Consider the following 16,296-nt stretch of genomic DNA (forward strand, 5'->3'; position numbering starts at 1 on the left):
TTCACCACTAATTTCTCTATCCTACCATCATCCCAATCAGGCTTTCGTCCTAAACCCTCCACTGAAACTGCTCTCACCTCTATTCTGAACTCCCTTCTTACTGCCCGTCATGCTAAACAATCCTCTATCCTTATTCTCCTTGATCTCTCTGCAGCCTTCGACACTTTTGATCACCCCCTCCTACTTCACACTCTCCTCCTTTGGCTTCAAAGGCTCCGTCCTGAACTGGTTATCCTCTTACCTCTCTTCCCGCTCCTTTACAGTCTCCTGGGGTGGTCGGTCCTCTCCTAACTGGCATACCCCAAGGCTCTGTTCTTGGCCCTTTCTCTCTAAACACCTTCCCCATTGCCCCGTTTATCTCCTCGTTTGGCATCTCTCACCACTTCTATGCTGACGACTCTCAACTCTTCCTCTCCTTCTCAACTGACCTCCACCTACAGCTCTCGTCCTGCCTCACTGCCATCAAGAACTGGATGTCTTCCCGATTTCTCCCTCTTGACACCAACAAAACAGAAGTCTTATTCTTTCCCTCTAACTCTTCCCCCTCCCTCTCCTCCCCCTTTCATTCACTTCCCTCCCTCCAATCTCCCTATCTCTTCTCGGGCTCGCAACCTAGGTGTTCTCTTCGACTCCTCTCTTTCCTTCTCCCAACACATCTCCCTCACTTTTCGCCCCTGTCGCTTCCACCTATTCAATATTTGCAAAATCCGCCCCTCTCTCACTTTCCACACTACTAAACTCTTAATCTCCTCCCTTATCTTCTCCCGCCTCTTCTACTGCTCTTCCTTACTCTTTGGACTCCCTAATTCTCATCTTGCCCTCTCTTAAATCTATCTACCACTCTGCTGTACACACCCTTTGTCTCCTTACCTCCCTTGATTCCATCTCTTCCTCTCTCCTACCTCGGCTGGCTTCCTTTTCACTCACAACTTAAATTTCAATTTCTCTGTCTTGTCTTCAAATCTCTTCATGGTCTTGCCCCCCCCCCCCTATCTCTCCTCCCTTCTCTCCTACTCTCCCTCCCGTTCCCTCCGATCAGCTGACCATTTCCTTCTCACTTCACCTCCTCCCTGTGCCTCCTCCCGTTTTCGCTCCTTTACACTGGAACTCTCTTCCTCTTGCCATCTGTTCTTCCCCCACCTTCCCTTCATTCCGCACACCCCTGAAATCTCTTCTCCATTCTCCTCCTTGAATCCCCTACCCCCTTCTCTCTTTCCCTGACTCTCTCCCTCCCCTCCTCTTACCCCCCCTTTTCCTCCCCTCCCTTTGCCCCTCTTGCCCTCCTCCCCCTTTACTCCACCCCCAACCTGTCCCTCTCCCTTCTCCCCCTCCCCTTTCAGTTAATTGCTCTTTCCATTGTTTTGTTGTTTGATTCATATTGTTGTGCTTCCACAGTTTATCGTTCATGTTTTTATGTATCATGTTGTTCTTTGTACAGCGCTTTGGTGTAAGGCGCTTTATCAATCAATAAAAATACAAAATACCTAGGATTTTAAGGACTGTATTTATTTTTTCCACTTTGAGGGCCCAGAGCACATTACAAGTCAGAGAAATGATAGGAGGAACAGTAAACCTGAAATAGTTTCATGGTGGCATTGCAATAGCTAGGCAGGTTGGGCAGGAGGTGAGGTGGGCAGGATCCTCCTATGAGTGAGATTTGGGAGGATGCATGAGAATACAATGCTGGTGGAAACAACAAAGGGGCGTGTTTGGGAGGAGCTCGGAGATGCACACACTGCACCTCAAAAAAGCATCAATATAGCTGAATTGCAAACAACTGTTGTACAATTAGTGGAGGATATAAAACAGGGCGAGTAGTGATGGGTGTGAAGGAAACCTGCAGCATAGATGATGCTCTCAGGGGACGTATACAACACATGCAGTGATGGTACCACATTCATTTTTCCTCAATCATGTTAATGATCATTTGCATAGGGACTTTCACCATTGGTATGGTCTAAACGTGCTGTAGGTTGAACGCACTCGGGGACTGGAGCCAGTAAATAGTGCGTGTGTGCACTCTGTATCTGTGCAGCTAGACCGAATTTTGTGTGGTGGATAGCAGCATACTAATGCTGGAAGTAATATGCAGGATATGTGAGACAGGTAGTAAGTGTGCAGCTTGCCAAATTGTTGTGGGGGTAGCTACATAGTTGAAGTAGTGCTAGTTTTTGATAGTGTGTACAGCTTGGCTGAATGTATTGTAGAGGATAGCTGCATTCTAAAGGTTGTTGCAGTGTGCAAGGTGGTATATAATTATGTGTGCAGCTAGACCGAATGGATCATGAGGGATAGTTGCATTCTAGTGTTGTAGGTGCTGAGCGGAGAGTCAGAGTAGTGGGAGCTATGTACAAGTTTGTGTGGTTGAAAGAGGCATCCCTCTCCCAGATTGCCTTCCTGTGCATTCCGAATTAACTATGCTCCCCTTTACAGGTGTCTGGTGCGTCGGGGACCTCTAGGTCTAGTATGAACTTAGCTCTATCTGCAATCCACTCACTCAGGCGAAATGCAATATTAGGCTACTGTACTTAATTAGGTGAAACAGTTCTAAGCTGACTAGCAGAGTCAGTAAAGATGCTAAATTCAGCTACTCTATCAGGCAGCATGCAGTTGTAGGCTAACTAGCACGACCAGGCAGAATACAAACAACCAGCGACACAAGAATACAAACAACCAGCGACATACAGCAGAGAGACCACCACCAAAATTTGGAACACACTAGTGGAAATGCACCCAGGTTTGTAACGAATAATCAACAGTGTTAACCCACTTGGATTCAAACTTTGGCAGTGTAGTGAAATACCAGTTACATAGTTAGGCTAGATGCAAGTATGTTTAAGATAGTTGGGTAGTAAGAGTGGTGGAGTTTTACTCGAGTGCGGTAATGGCTGTGGTCCCCACTCACACCACATTTACCTCATTAGTCGCTGTAGGTTGTCTGCATCAAACGTCCTAGGCAGCCAAAGGCAAACATGGATTGGAGCAGCCCTTTGCCTCTGGCCCTTGGCCAGCCTTGCCCAGGCAGCCTGCCCTGGGAGGGCCTCTGAAACGCAGCTGTTTCGGAACCAATGAGAACCAAACGGGAGGTGGGGGTGGGGGGGGGGTCGGCGGAGTGGGAGGGACAGGGAATGGATGGGAGAATGCAGAGGGGAAAGCACTCAGAAAGCTTACAAAACGAGGGCGCAAGGATGCCTTAGCCAATTGTCAAGTGGTGGCTGCGGGAGGAAGAGAAAAAAAAAAAAAACACAAAGCAGGGAACCCTACTTGTAAAACATAGTACAAATACAGAATAATCCCTCTGAAAACAACCAACCAGCCAAAAAAAATTGATTGGAAACTCACAAATCATTCCTCCTTAAGGCACTTTACAAGCCAGAAAACGGATTGGATATCAAGTTACACTATAATCTTCAAAAAAGCGCCAGCAAGCACCCGACTCACCTTTCCCTGTGGTTCTTGTAATCTGTAGGCATCTTGCACAAGTGACTATCCTCTTGTGCACATCCTCCAGTTATTTTCTCTAGTGTACCCCTCTCCACCCATCCACATGCCATTTAGACATGGGTGGCTAGCAGGGACTTGGCCGCCTCTCATTATGCACACACGCATAGTAACACCACCCAATTTCCCATACTGGTTGCTCAGGATGTTCAACCTATAGGGCGCTGGGACCATACGCATGGTGAAAGGAGCTTTACAAATGACAAAAATTAAATGAAAATGTATAGTAGCCAGAATAAGTCTTTGACAACTTCTTAACCTTTTGGCCTGCCTGCCATTTTTAGTATTGGTCATTGGCAAAACTATTGTATTAGAGTAAAGCTAGTGAGACATGTATATGAGAAGGGACACACAGCTTGTAGGAGTTTGATTATTGGCCACCCCATTCACGGCCCAGAGCCCAAAACACCACCTCATGGGAACTCTTTGAGCTCGTTAATTAAGCCTTACCATCAAACTGTGCTCAAAGTGCCCGCCAGTGTTTTTTTAAAGCAGTCTTCTGAGAGGTAATCGATTGGAGTTGTAAATACACTACTTGTGTCAAAAGTGTCCTTCACTTCAGCCACTCGATTTTATAAGCACTAAGTATTCTTCACTGAAGTCCCTGTTAAAAACGAGCATTGGCAAAGTCAACAATTTTGGCTTGTGTATCCGTATTGGGCATTTGCCAGACATTGCTATTATATGCCCAGGTACTCATATTTTGCAGCTGCTACCATTGCTGGTCAGTTGATCCCACTAAGCCATTGACTGGCAAATGCATTGCCCATGCCTACCAACATTGCCAATGCTAGTTAGCTATCGAAATGGTCATACTTTTAATGGTTAGCTGGCTTCTAGTGGCAAATCACCCATTTGGTTTTACCAAAGTGTTGTGTATATGTTTTATAGGGATTTTACTTACCAGTAATGTGTTGAATTTAATGTCCATCTAAAGGGTATATTTGGAGCTCAGTTCCTTAACGGACCTGGCACTTTAATTGTGCTTCACCAATGCTTTCCTCATTCAGAGTCCAAGCCTAACTGCTCAGCCACTCTACCATTGAGAGTCTGATTTAAGACTTTAGAGCGAAACTGGTTGCAGATGTAGGATAGCTTCTCAGACCCCTGACAAGAATAGGTTATGTGACGCATCAAGAGTAAGAAACAGACACAGTAACAGGTTTTTAAGTTCAAAGAAGGCTTTTATTTAAAAAAATAAATACGAGTTTGGTAAATACCATCTGTCCTCAACTCTAAAGGGGTTTCCCTGCCTCAACAAAACTAATAAATGTTTGTGCCAGGATGTCTAAATCAAAAAAAGTTCACCTTCCTGTGTCCAGAAATCCTAAACTAACCCTCACACACTAAACTCAATATAATGTGACAGGGAAAGTCTGAGTTTAACAGCTTCCTCTCAAAATACCAAACAGTCTTTTACAGTGAAAAAAAGAAAAAAGGTCCAAAGTTCCATTGGAAAAGAGGACTTCCGTGCCCCTGGGATGTCGCTTGTTAATCAAAATACATCAATCTCTAATGTTCCACAATCCCAAAGTAGATTACTTTTCCCCTCGGGTTTATCTTTGTTTGCATACTATTTTCTAAATCCCAACAAGGATGGCTTTTCCCTTGGGTTTGACTTGATGCAAACGATATTTGCTCTGTGGTCTTCAAAGTATTCACAATATCTTATCTATATTTCACAAATCCAAGGCAGAGGGCCTTTACCTTTAGATTCTCTGTTGACACAATTATTCACAATGTCACTTCTAGATCTGTTTCACAGTTTTATTTGGCTCCGATATCTTGTTACAGAAATAAGGGGTATAACTTCCCTTTGGACTTCGGGCGGGAGGGAATAATCTCTTCCCCAGTTCTTACAGCTTTCCACAATACCAAAACAAAAAAAGGGGGGGGGGGGGGGGTGGGGAAATCTGTCCTCCAGTTCCTGTTTTACTCTTGTGCCAGGGTAGTTTCTTTGCTCACTTGGGTGAGTGCCAGAATCACGGAGTGCCTGGCTTACTCACCTGCCAGGGCTTTCTCAATCAGTTTAATATTTGCTGGCAAATGCCAGGTTTCCTCCCTCTACTTGTATTGGTTCGTTCTTCTATCCAAGTAATTATACTTTGGGTCATCAACCAGTCTCCAGTTAAGCTTAATGTCCCAATTCCCCTGTAAGGGCTACTGTTCACTGCGAGCTGTATGCGCCATTCAGCCTGAAGCCCCCCGGTAACCCATTCTTCTCTTTGTGTCCCTCGAGTCGCTCTGGTTTCTTTGCGGTCTGTCTGCTCTCTGGAGCACATCTCATTGGCCTCAGTTTGCCTCGCCTTCCCCTTCACTCTGTGGTTCCTGGTGCTCCTCCTGGCTACGCGGTGAACACTTCTCAGTCCGACCTCTCTAGATGCGGTCTTCTCCCATGTCCTTGCTTCAGACTGCCTCGCTTTCTCCAGTGTTCCAACCAGCATTGGGAGGCTCAGATCTCCCATTCTGCTCAGGCGTTCGTTTTTTTTTTAATGTCCCAGCACCTGTGGGTAACTTCCAATGACTAGACTGCAGCGTTGGGTTGCCGCTCTTGGCAATCTTCATTACTCCGCTCCCTTGTCTCAGTATGGAGAACGGGGCGAGGAGGGTGCCCGGGGGAGGGGAGGGGGGGTGTTTTACATAGGTTTCAGTGTTTGTTCTAATATTGTTAAAGGGAGGTGTTTATTGTTTTAGTATTATACAAGGGGGGTGGCTGGGGATGGACATAAATCCCAATACTTGTTAACATCCTCCTTTGACTAAAAGGTGGAGTTGGTGTTTTCCTTCCAATGAAATTAAGTCCTCCATCCCTCCTTCTCGTCTTAGTGGTAACGGGGGGAGACAATCACAAATGGTTGGTGACCGGTAAGGAAGGGAGATTCCTTATCTACACCATAGTATGCCATGCAGGAACTGGAAGAAGACAAATCGGTGTAGTCAAGGAATCCAGGCAAGGAATTCTTTTGGTCCAATGTGCTTACTCTACCTTCCTGGAGTGTCTCCTCTCCCACATGCTCCTCCTGCAGATAGTCACACCCAGGGTCAGACAGGGACGTCATTTCACCAAAGTTCCAGGGGTAGTGTAAGTGACATCACACGACCCTTGACCCCCCCCCTGATGACATCACATGAAGTCATGTCATTTGACCCCACCCGGAAGTGACATTGCGGGAAGCGATGGAACACGACCTTTCACCCGTTGACAAAACAGGAAGTGGCATCACATAGCATTGTACACTACGAAAAATATGGTTAAGATATCACTATTTGATGTACATGTCATACTAGAATGGATTGCCATATGTATCGTTAAGATCAGTGTGTATAGGCCCATATTACCAAATTACTGTGAATGCAAGCAGACGTCCATGACCAAATGATAATGATGCGTTATTATATAGCACTTACACTTAAGCACTTTATATAGAAAAAAATATACACCCAATAATCGCCCAACCTGTGTTGCTACTCATTTATTGACCTCAGAAGGATGAAAAGCTGAGTTGAGGCATTTAAGAACAGACTAAATCAGTGACTCACCCCCTGAAGTGTGCCTGGAATAAACCTAATGAGTCTAGCAATTATTGTATAGAATTCCAGAAAGACACATTTGGTATTCCTATTCTTTCTTATTTAGGGTCAGTGCTGAAAGAGTTAGACTTGTGGCACTCATGTTCTTATTTTTCTTCTTTTTTTTTTTTTAAGGGGGCCTGAACAGGAAAGCCAGCCACTCCAGAAGTAAAGGAGGCACAGCCAAGGAGCTTGCATAAAAAAATAAAAAAAAAAAAATTAGAGGTCACAAGGGAGACCTCAGAGGACCACTAAATGACGTCCCTGGCGTCAGAGTTGGGTAGCTTCGGCCGCTCAAGCTTCCCTCCAGGGAAGCAGTGATGACATAGCTAGATTTGTCACCGTTCTAAAAAAAATTAAAATCCTCTTAAATAATCAGAAGAAAAAGTAAAGTTCATGCTCCTCAAACCAGATGTACACATCTTGAAAGTGTCAATCTCACATTAAGGAGTTGTGAACCCATGTGAAGGGACGTGGCACATGACCACATTTGCAGTCAACCCTTTATATCCGATTGCACACATTGTGAAACCATTACATTACCAACTGGACCAGGGCTAAGAGACACACTGGCAAACTGATATTGGTGAGGAATTCACCAGTTACAGAGCAAAATAAAACACGCTGTGCCAAAAGGTCCACCTGAGCCCCCTGCGTTAGGGACTATTAAAGCCACACATGCTGGAAGCTTCAGGACCACATTTCAAAAATATTTGTTCACGTGTATTTTATATTGCACGTCAAAATGGATCTGTGCCAGTAAGAGTAAGTGCTCAAGAAAGTGCAACTATGGAAGGCATCATGCGTTACATCCATGGGGTTCAGGAAAGAGGCAGATGCATTACGATTACAGGCATGAGTTTGGAAAGGGTCCACTATGGTCTCCTTTAGTTTGATGCTGAAAAATAAGCCCCACTCCCACCAATCACAGTATGAACGAAAAGCTCCAATGTGGGTATACTTATTTCCAGAAAGCAAACTATAGGATTACTAACACGAACTCCAGAAGCCTTGCTCCTTTTTCAGCAGTTTAAAATTGAACCCTTAAGCAGGCCTCTGTAGAGTCGGTCAGCTGGTAAGAGAGGAGTCTTTTATAAATATTCAAAAGCTTGAGGGGGCACTGGGAATTGGTAGGCTTTCCCCGCTCCTTTATTTATGGCTTAAGGGAATCCTAATGCAACAGAAATTAAAGCCCCTCATCCAAAGAAAACTCACCCTGGTAGAGAAAATCCTAGACACCCATGTGGAAATGAAGGGGCTCAACTCACTCCTCTACGCCGCTCTCTTGGCCCCCCGGGAGGGAACAACCAAAAACCTCAGGAGAAAATGGGAGAGAGACCTGGGCTGTAGAATCGGGGATGGTCTCTGTGGGCGACTCTGTAGCAGATCTTTCAAAACATCCATCTCCTGCCAATATAAGACACGCCATTTAACTTCTCCACAGGTGGCAGTACGACCCGATCACCCTTTCCAGGATGTTTCCGGATGTAGTCCTTGTGCTGGCATGGATGTGTGGAGAGAGCCAACTATTGGCATATGTGGTCGTGTGGGAAGGTCCAAGCCTACTGGTCGGAAGTGCTCAGCTGGCTCTAAGAGGGGATATTCCCACAGGACCTTGGTCTGCAGCAGAAAGACGATCATTGGGAAAAGTTAAGACCTCACACTCGCTATTGCTCGCAGCCAGACCGGTCAAGGCAAGAACATGGAAGAGGCTCGCCCTTCCCACGAAGAAAGAATGGGTGGCAGTGGCCAAGGACATTTACTTTATGGAAAGACATACAGCAGCTATACATGGCTCAAGTGCCCTGATAGAGAATGACTGGCTGCAATTTAACGAGGCGTTCGCCAACAGGGATGATATGCCCAATACTCCCAGAGGCCCTTGACCCGGCCCAAGACATGCCTTGGAATGGAACAAACTGATTCAGAACCAGAAGAATCAGTTAACCACTGATGGTTATGAGCCCGGTTTGAGCTGCTCCAAATTACTCAGCGTGAATAAGCGGATTGAGAGCTCTGAGACAAGGGGTTAGGGGGTGTGGGGGGGGGGATGGGAGAATTCAACAGGGAACAATGGTGCATCTTTTTCCTGGTTGTGCACATGTGCCCAGAAGTTGTGTTTGGAATAACTCTTGTTGTCATGAAAATCTAATAAAAACTGAATTAAAAAAAAAAAAATATATTGAACCCTTGTCTGCTCCGTATCTGTCCGTTACGATTTCTCTCAGTTCGCCCCGGTCATCAGAGAGCATTATTAATATGGGGAGAATTTGTGACAGCTGAAGCAGTCTCAGCCTCAACTGTGTATCAATCTCCCAGCACACAATCAATTTGCACATAACAGCTAGATTTCTAAACTGGCAATTTAATTATGAATGCAAGACTGACTAAAACATTCAGATGTTTTTAAATGTAAACAGATACCAGAAATAAAACAGTTACTACATACTACATCTGTAGTTAATAGACATTGATCCAGAAGTACCTTATAGGTTTCTGCCAGGACAGAACTCCCTTTTAAAATTTGCTTTTCCCTGAATGTATTGTCGATCCAATTTAAGTTCATTGTAGTCTGCTTGACGATGTTCCCGAATCAGTATTTTGAGGGATTCAATAGCTGAATTGCAGACAGAAGATTCAACTTTCCAGCTTCAAAATCATCAATTTGCAGCATGTCAATTTCCTGATCCATTTGTCATGAAAACGCACCTGCAATGCTAAATGGCCAATTATCAATAACAAGGTGGAGTGCCAGAAAAGGATCATCCTACAGACTAAATTATCAGTATGAATTTGTCTTTGGTAAATCTAAGAACTGTTCAGAACAAAATACAGGAAAAAGAGCCCCCACTCCACCTCCATCAAGGTGGCGTGTAGGGCAAGAAGAAAGGATCAGAGTGAGAAAACATAAGCACTGTACATTGCGTGCACAAACTTCCAATTTTTAGAGGGCTCATTATTGGAGATTGACCAATTGATGCTTTCTAATACCATAGTGGAAAAAAAGACTCCTCTACCCTCTAAGAAACCGGGAGGGGAGGAAGCATGTGATCTGATTAAACAACTGTAAGCCGATCTCATGTAACCCTTTATTGAATTGAAATAATCAAAATGGTGTATATAGAGTTGGGCACAACTGCAAGAAAAATCGCTAGGAGGCTATGACCCCCTAGGAAGGACAACTCCTGCACACTTGGTTACACATTTAACTGTGTAAAAGGGTGACGGAGACACAAGATTTTCTCCTTAACCCCAATCGGTTATTGTCATTTAGATATTTTACTAAATAGATGCTTCAGGACTTGTCCCATCACTGGTGATCTTCGAGGTAACTAGCAGAGACGAGAGTACCCATAGTTCATTGCCCTTTCCTTTCCCCTGCCCCCCACCCCTCATTTAATACCATTCTTGCCATAGAAGAAGCTAATCCATATCCCTAAACTGAGTCCGGTGATGCAGTAGCAACCATATGCCCGCTCTACACCCTTTGCCTCCAACAGTTGTTCGATCAAGGCAAGCATCCAATCTCAAAAATAAAACCACCTATCCACATCAGTGGCATGTACCATAAAAGGGCTTGATCTTGAATATTACGTTTCTCCATTTAACATCATTTTCCATTAAGTCCTAATTTCCAGTTCACATTAAACCATTCCTTCACTAAAAGCAGCAAATATGGAATGGTGTACAATCTGACACTAATTTATGCTAGTATATCAACCTCTGTTCGGATGCTTCCCTGTTTTGGAAAGTATTGTACGTTATGGGGTGGCAAAGAAATAATCCTTTCTATTCAAACCTAGTTCCCGAGTCTCACTGATACTTGCAGAATTGTCTGGTAGGTTCCGTGGCAAGCATTCAAACCCATAGACCAGTTAATAAATCCTTCAGCATCCTGTCTCTTCGAATAATCCACTTTTTAATGTTTTTCTAAATCTTGATTCCTTCTTGCTCCTTCAGTTCTGTTAGCAGGGTATTCCACTTTAAAGTGGTTGCAAATAAGTTCTTGTTCTAGTATCATGATCGAACATCTTTATGCAGTTGAATATCTGAAGCTTCCCAGTGAGCAGGAAGTATGAGGTCATTAGGGTTAATAGGTCAAGGAGTCAATAGGTCAAGGAGGCCTTTCTGCATTCAGGTAGGAGCCCCCTTAAGGTACAAAATATAATTCTGCATTACATCAGCAACAACTGGATAGTTTAGTACAAGGGTGCCATCACCATAGATCGAAATTCCAAGAACACTCCTTGAAGCTCTACTCCGAGCAAGTTTGATCAAGCGGATCAGTTGGAGGTATAAACCCATTTGCACCTGGGAAAGGGCACTCAGCCAGTCAGGTGGCTCGGACAGCGGGGCGACATAAAACAATCACTGGCCACTGTCCCAGTCACCCAAGGCCCTTCCCTGGTTGGTGTTTTTTCCCCCTATTGCCCATTTCCTCCCGATCTCCACCCCAATGTCATACCTAGTTATTCCCTATGGACGAAGTGGAAAATCCATAGATAATAATAGAGTAGCCTCCCACCATCATGGCGGCTTCATTGTCCTGCCCTTACTGCCACCTCTGCAGTAAGGGCAGGACAATGAAAATGTCAAAATGGCCGCGTCAACTCATCCTATATATTCCACTCTCCAACTTCAGAACGGCACTAGGGGTGTCACGGTATTCCTTTTATGACGGTACGATAACCTTCTTGCCAAATGACGGTATATCATGGTTATCGCGGTATAGCAGGTGGAGTTTACTGATCTTAACAAATATTTTCTAAAAGGTCATAAATTGACAGATGTATCATCACAAACAAAACCAGGCACCCAGGGCCAGAATTGGGCTTTTCAACATACTTTCCACTGAAATGCCTTGCTTCCACCAAACACAAACACACGTGTGGAGAGGGGATGGGATGGAGGCCTGCTGCAACTGGCAAAGCAAACTGAATAGCTTTTCTTAAGTGGTCATTTAGGCTTTTTGCTTCCCCACTGGCTACTGGTGAAGATGAACATGTTGCCATCTTGATAACCTGCATGCCACAGATCAATGGAGGCTGATGGTAGTATTAGCTTGTGCGCACACACACACACACACACACGCACACACACACTTTCTCTTTAAGTTACAGCCTTTAGTTTACTTGCGGGCCAAAAGGTGTTCAGTAATCACTGACATGTTACCCTTTGGTATTGCAGCAGAGAATACCCACAGAGATGAGTGAATTTCGCAGTGTGACTTATATGTAAATTCAATGATAGAACCAGGGAAATCCCCCATTGCCATATGTTGAGAAGATTATCCATTATAAATATATAAACCCCAAAGCCGCCACCCCAAAGTAAACCCTATTCCTTCTTGGCACTGTATCTATTCTTCCTATTGCTAACATATTGATTTTGTGTAAGGCATGTGTGGTTTATGGAATGGCATTAAAAACTGCTCCAACTGAAACTACTTGGCAGACAGCACATCCAACAGTGCAAAACCAAGACTGCGCAGCAATTGCTTACTGCAGCCTTTCCAAATCAGGTTGAAAAGCACACTTAACGGTATGAACGGTATAACGGTATAAACAATGTGACGGTTATTATTGTTCAATTAAGTGGTTCACGGTATCTTTAACGGTATACCGTTACATCCCTAAACGGCACGTTAATACGAATCTGACATCCTGTTATCCTGCAGATCGTTGTGTAAAAGTGCTCCCTTCTTAACTTCCTTCCTTCCTGATGCCCCTTCCCCATCTTACCTTTTCTTTCTCCCTGCTCTCTTCCTCGCGCTGCCCTTCAGCATAGCCGAGTCTACAAAGCCCTTATATATCGCCTTATTACATGCGCTCTGCAGCAACTGCAATTGTTTACTTTGTGAAACCCGTTTCACGGGTCCGTTCCAGTAGTTAATTATCCGTTCCCCACGGAGCATTCATCTGCGGAATTTGAAACCAACACGCAGTGCGATTATAAACACTGCCCATACCACAGAACTATTTTACTTTAAGATACCACCTGCAAATCTTTTCCCATCCATTCCCAATGGAGTAAAAGGAAACTAACATTACTTTCTACAACATAACGAGCGAGTTTCACATAACGGATACAAGAACCCTCTGTCCAAGACCCCACTTCTTTGGGTAATTTACATATTGCACAGTATTCTTCATATAGCATTTCCTGTTGGGACCTACTGTAGAACTACGTAACGTGTGCAAATACCATCACACTCGTTCACCAATGGATACCTAGAAGTCCTGATTGCGCAACAAGTGCACCATCCATCGATTTAAAGCGAGGCAGTTTGTGTTCCTGGTAAGCTCATGGAATGAATACCTCTGTACATTCCGTTCCCTCTCTCTCTCTCTCATCTATCACTTAGAAAGCATCTAGTGTCCTTATTGATGTTTGCTAGTGTCCTGATTGAAGTTTGGTTCTCTCCCTTCTTATATATCTGTATCCCTGACAACATCCAAGACTACACTACTCTGCACCATGCATAAAGACAGGAAACCACACTTCTGGACATCCTCGGTTACTCCACGTTTGGGTTTCTTCCCCAGGAGGGTTTCCCCAGCTTTACCTTTGCCCCAGTCCTAACCTTCTGAGTCATAGATGGAGCTGGGAAGGCTACCCATTGTTCTTCCCCCTCCAACATCCTTTGTGTGCAGGTAAGGGTTCAGTGAACCTTCCATCTTCCAGTTGTACAGCTTGTCTCAGTCTGATCACAAATAGTCAAAACCCAAAATGGCCCGCTTCCCACCCCCTCCACTACCTGGGGGACCATAGCTCCTCCAATGTGCCCGCTGACAGACATGGAAAAGAGACGTTGTCCCTTTTCCATATGGTGGCGGCCATCTATTTTTCCTTTTACATCGGGAGATCCGCACTGCTTGCGCAGCCGATCTCCCGATGCTAAATTGTGAAAAGCCATTTCGCACCCCAGGCAAACCCTGGGGTGCGAATGGCTTTCATGCCCTGCCTGTCGGGCAGACACAGCCTTTAACAGTTCACTGCCCGACTTGAGGCCTTTGCTTGGGCCTGCCTTAGCTCGGGCTGGTGGGATGTTAAAGACTGTCCGCCCTCCAGGCAGGGCATGAAAGCTACATTACAATAGTCCAAACTGGATAGAACCTTGACGCAAGTTATCTTGATTCTGCAAACAATTTTAAAAAGGAGGGATATTAAAGCGGATTGAATGGTCTGAATTCGTTCATCTCACTGATAATGTCAAACAGCATACACTTGTTTTTGGGCTCATCAAATGGACTGGGGATGGGTGGACAGAAGGGGGGGTTTTGGCCTGGATGCTTAGTCAATAAAAAGGTAAGATGCCCAGATGGCACGTGCCCATAACCATCACTTCCAAGGTTTTGAAAAGAAGGCCATTTACAAGCACTGAAACCTGAATTAAGCATTCTGAAATGTCTTTGGGGTTTTACTTGTCTAGCCTAAACAGCTGCATCTTGTCAGCGTGTAGTTAAAAGCAGAATGCATTTGGGGCTAATGTAAAGAAATGGACGCATACATGTATTTAACTACCAGGGTGACGTGCCGAACCCTGGGGATCATGGCATGCAACCAGGATTGGGGTGTAAAGGAAGTGGTCCAGCTTGATGAAGCATAGTGGTCAGCCAGAAATAATTGTGTTCATCTGTATCTAAGGCCTTTCAGTCTACAGGTTAAGGTTGTGTGATTGATTGTATAATAGACTGCCAATGAATCCAGTAGTTGCAGTTTTAGAAGGTGGTTGCAATGCATTTTTGTTTAAAATGGTTATATAAAACACCCTAAGCGGAGGACAAGGAAAACTATATCTCCACAATTATCACAAAAGATAATCAGTATGACAATGAGACCAAAACTAAAGTCTGAAAGACAAGAATAGGAGAATAAGCATGTAAAGGGCACATGTTTTGCAATAGTTGACCACATCTGGGCCAAAACGGAATCGGTTCCATGTCAAGTCAAGAGTGCTTTCACTCCCCAGATGGCCTTGTTGGTCATGGAGAGCCTAGAGTGCAGCTTGGCAGAGTTGGTGAGGAAGCACCAAGCAATGAAGAAGCCGATCTTGAATAGTTTTCTTGTACAGAACACCAATGTTTGCCATTCTTTGGTGTAAGCCCACTGGTCTGCAGGATCACTCTGGTTCGGGGGTCCTTCTGCCCCATTCTCTTTCACCTTCAGGACTTCGGTATGGTGGAGTCAGATCGCTATGCTTATTGCAACTCATCTTGACAGGCTAGGCAGCTCAGGCATGATTAAACTAGTAACATCACAGTATCAGGAGGGACCTCCATAAGCAGTTCCAACCCCATGCCCCCTCCCCAAGACAGTCTATCAGCAGAGTTCATCTGTGGGCTTCAGTGTCCCACAGTGCCCTCATTGCTCTCATAGGGATAGCTTCTCTGTATTCTGAGTCTTCTCCCTCATTCTAATGCGGCCTTCAAGACAGAATCCTAGTAAATATACTGTGCGGTACTCCAGCTGAAAGTTGTACGCTGAGAGTGCAGCAAGCCAGCGATGACCTGTGGCCTCTAGTTTTGCAGACTTCAGGATGCGAGTGGATTGCTGGCCGCACTGTAAATTGTGCCCCATAGAGATAATCATGGAGTGTTTCTGTCTTTGCCCTTGAGTGCCAGGAATTCAAGCCTGTGCACCAGATAGATTACCTCCGATGGGTTGATTCTCTGACTAGCAAATGCAACTGATCTGGTCGCTTCTTGATGCACCCAAGCCGTCGAGGCTGGCATCTACATGTAGAAGGGTTGGCATAGGCACCGGAGCTTCGACTAGTGTGTTCTTTAAACAGGCACATGCTCCGTCACACAAGATTTCTAATGCAGCCCAAAGGCCTCCCGTGGATGATACAGAGCTTCATTGCTGGTCTTCAGTGAGGAACATTTCTTCTGTGGAGCAGGTAAGGTCAGAGGGTGGGCTATGGTGGCACAGACAGGCACAAACTGCCTAGAATAATTGTAGAAACTCAGGAAACTCTGCATCTCCCTCAGATTCCAAGGTTTCGGCTAGGTATGGAGCGTGCCAATTTTGGACGAGCCACACCAACTCCCTCTGATACCACAAGTGCAATATATTTCACACTGGTTCTGCAGAACTGTCTTTTCTCCAGGGACACCTTCAGACCCTGCTGTCGAAGATGATCCAGGACCTTCAAGAGTCTGATAGTGTTCTTAGAGCATCCTCCCAAAGATGACATTATCTAGGTAGACCAGCACCTCTAGC

The 16,296-nt window shown here is 44.9% G+C and overlaps 1 protein-coding gene and 1 non-coding gene across 5 annotated transcripts in view; both read right to left on the minus strand.

Annotated features, from left to right (window-relative positions):
- Window positions 1-16,296, minus strand: part of LOC138481499 (MARVEL domain-containing protein 3-like) — a 401,994-nt gene that overhangs the window by 272,872 nt on the left and 112,826 nt on the right. The window contains exon 3 of one of the 4 annotated variants that reach the window (XM_069613679.1): window positions 9,557-9,788. The exons of the other annotated variants lie outside the window; for them this stretch is intronic. The gene's annotated coding sequence lies outside the window, so the exon portion shown is untranslated. The remainder of the gene's footprint in view (window positions 1-9,556; window positions 9,789-16,296) is intronic. 4 annotated transcript variants of the gene reach the window in all.
- On the minus strand, window positions 9,260-9,389 carry LOC138481874 (small Cajal body-specific RNA 8). The gene has a single exon (XR_011274466.1). It is a non-coding gene; the product is annotated as a small Cajal body-specific RNA 8 (non-coding RNA).

Source organism: Ambystoma mexicanum, chromosome 5p (assembly GCF_040938575.1).
Source record: "Ambystoma mexicanum isolate Mex_15411 chromosome 5p, UKY_AmexF1_1, whole genome shotgun sequence".
NCBI classification, from domain to species: domain Eukaryota; kingdom Metazoa; phylum Chordata; class Amphibia; order Caudata; family Ambystomatidae; genus Ambystoma; species Ambystoma mexicanum.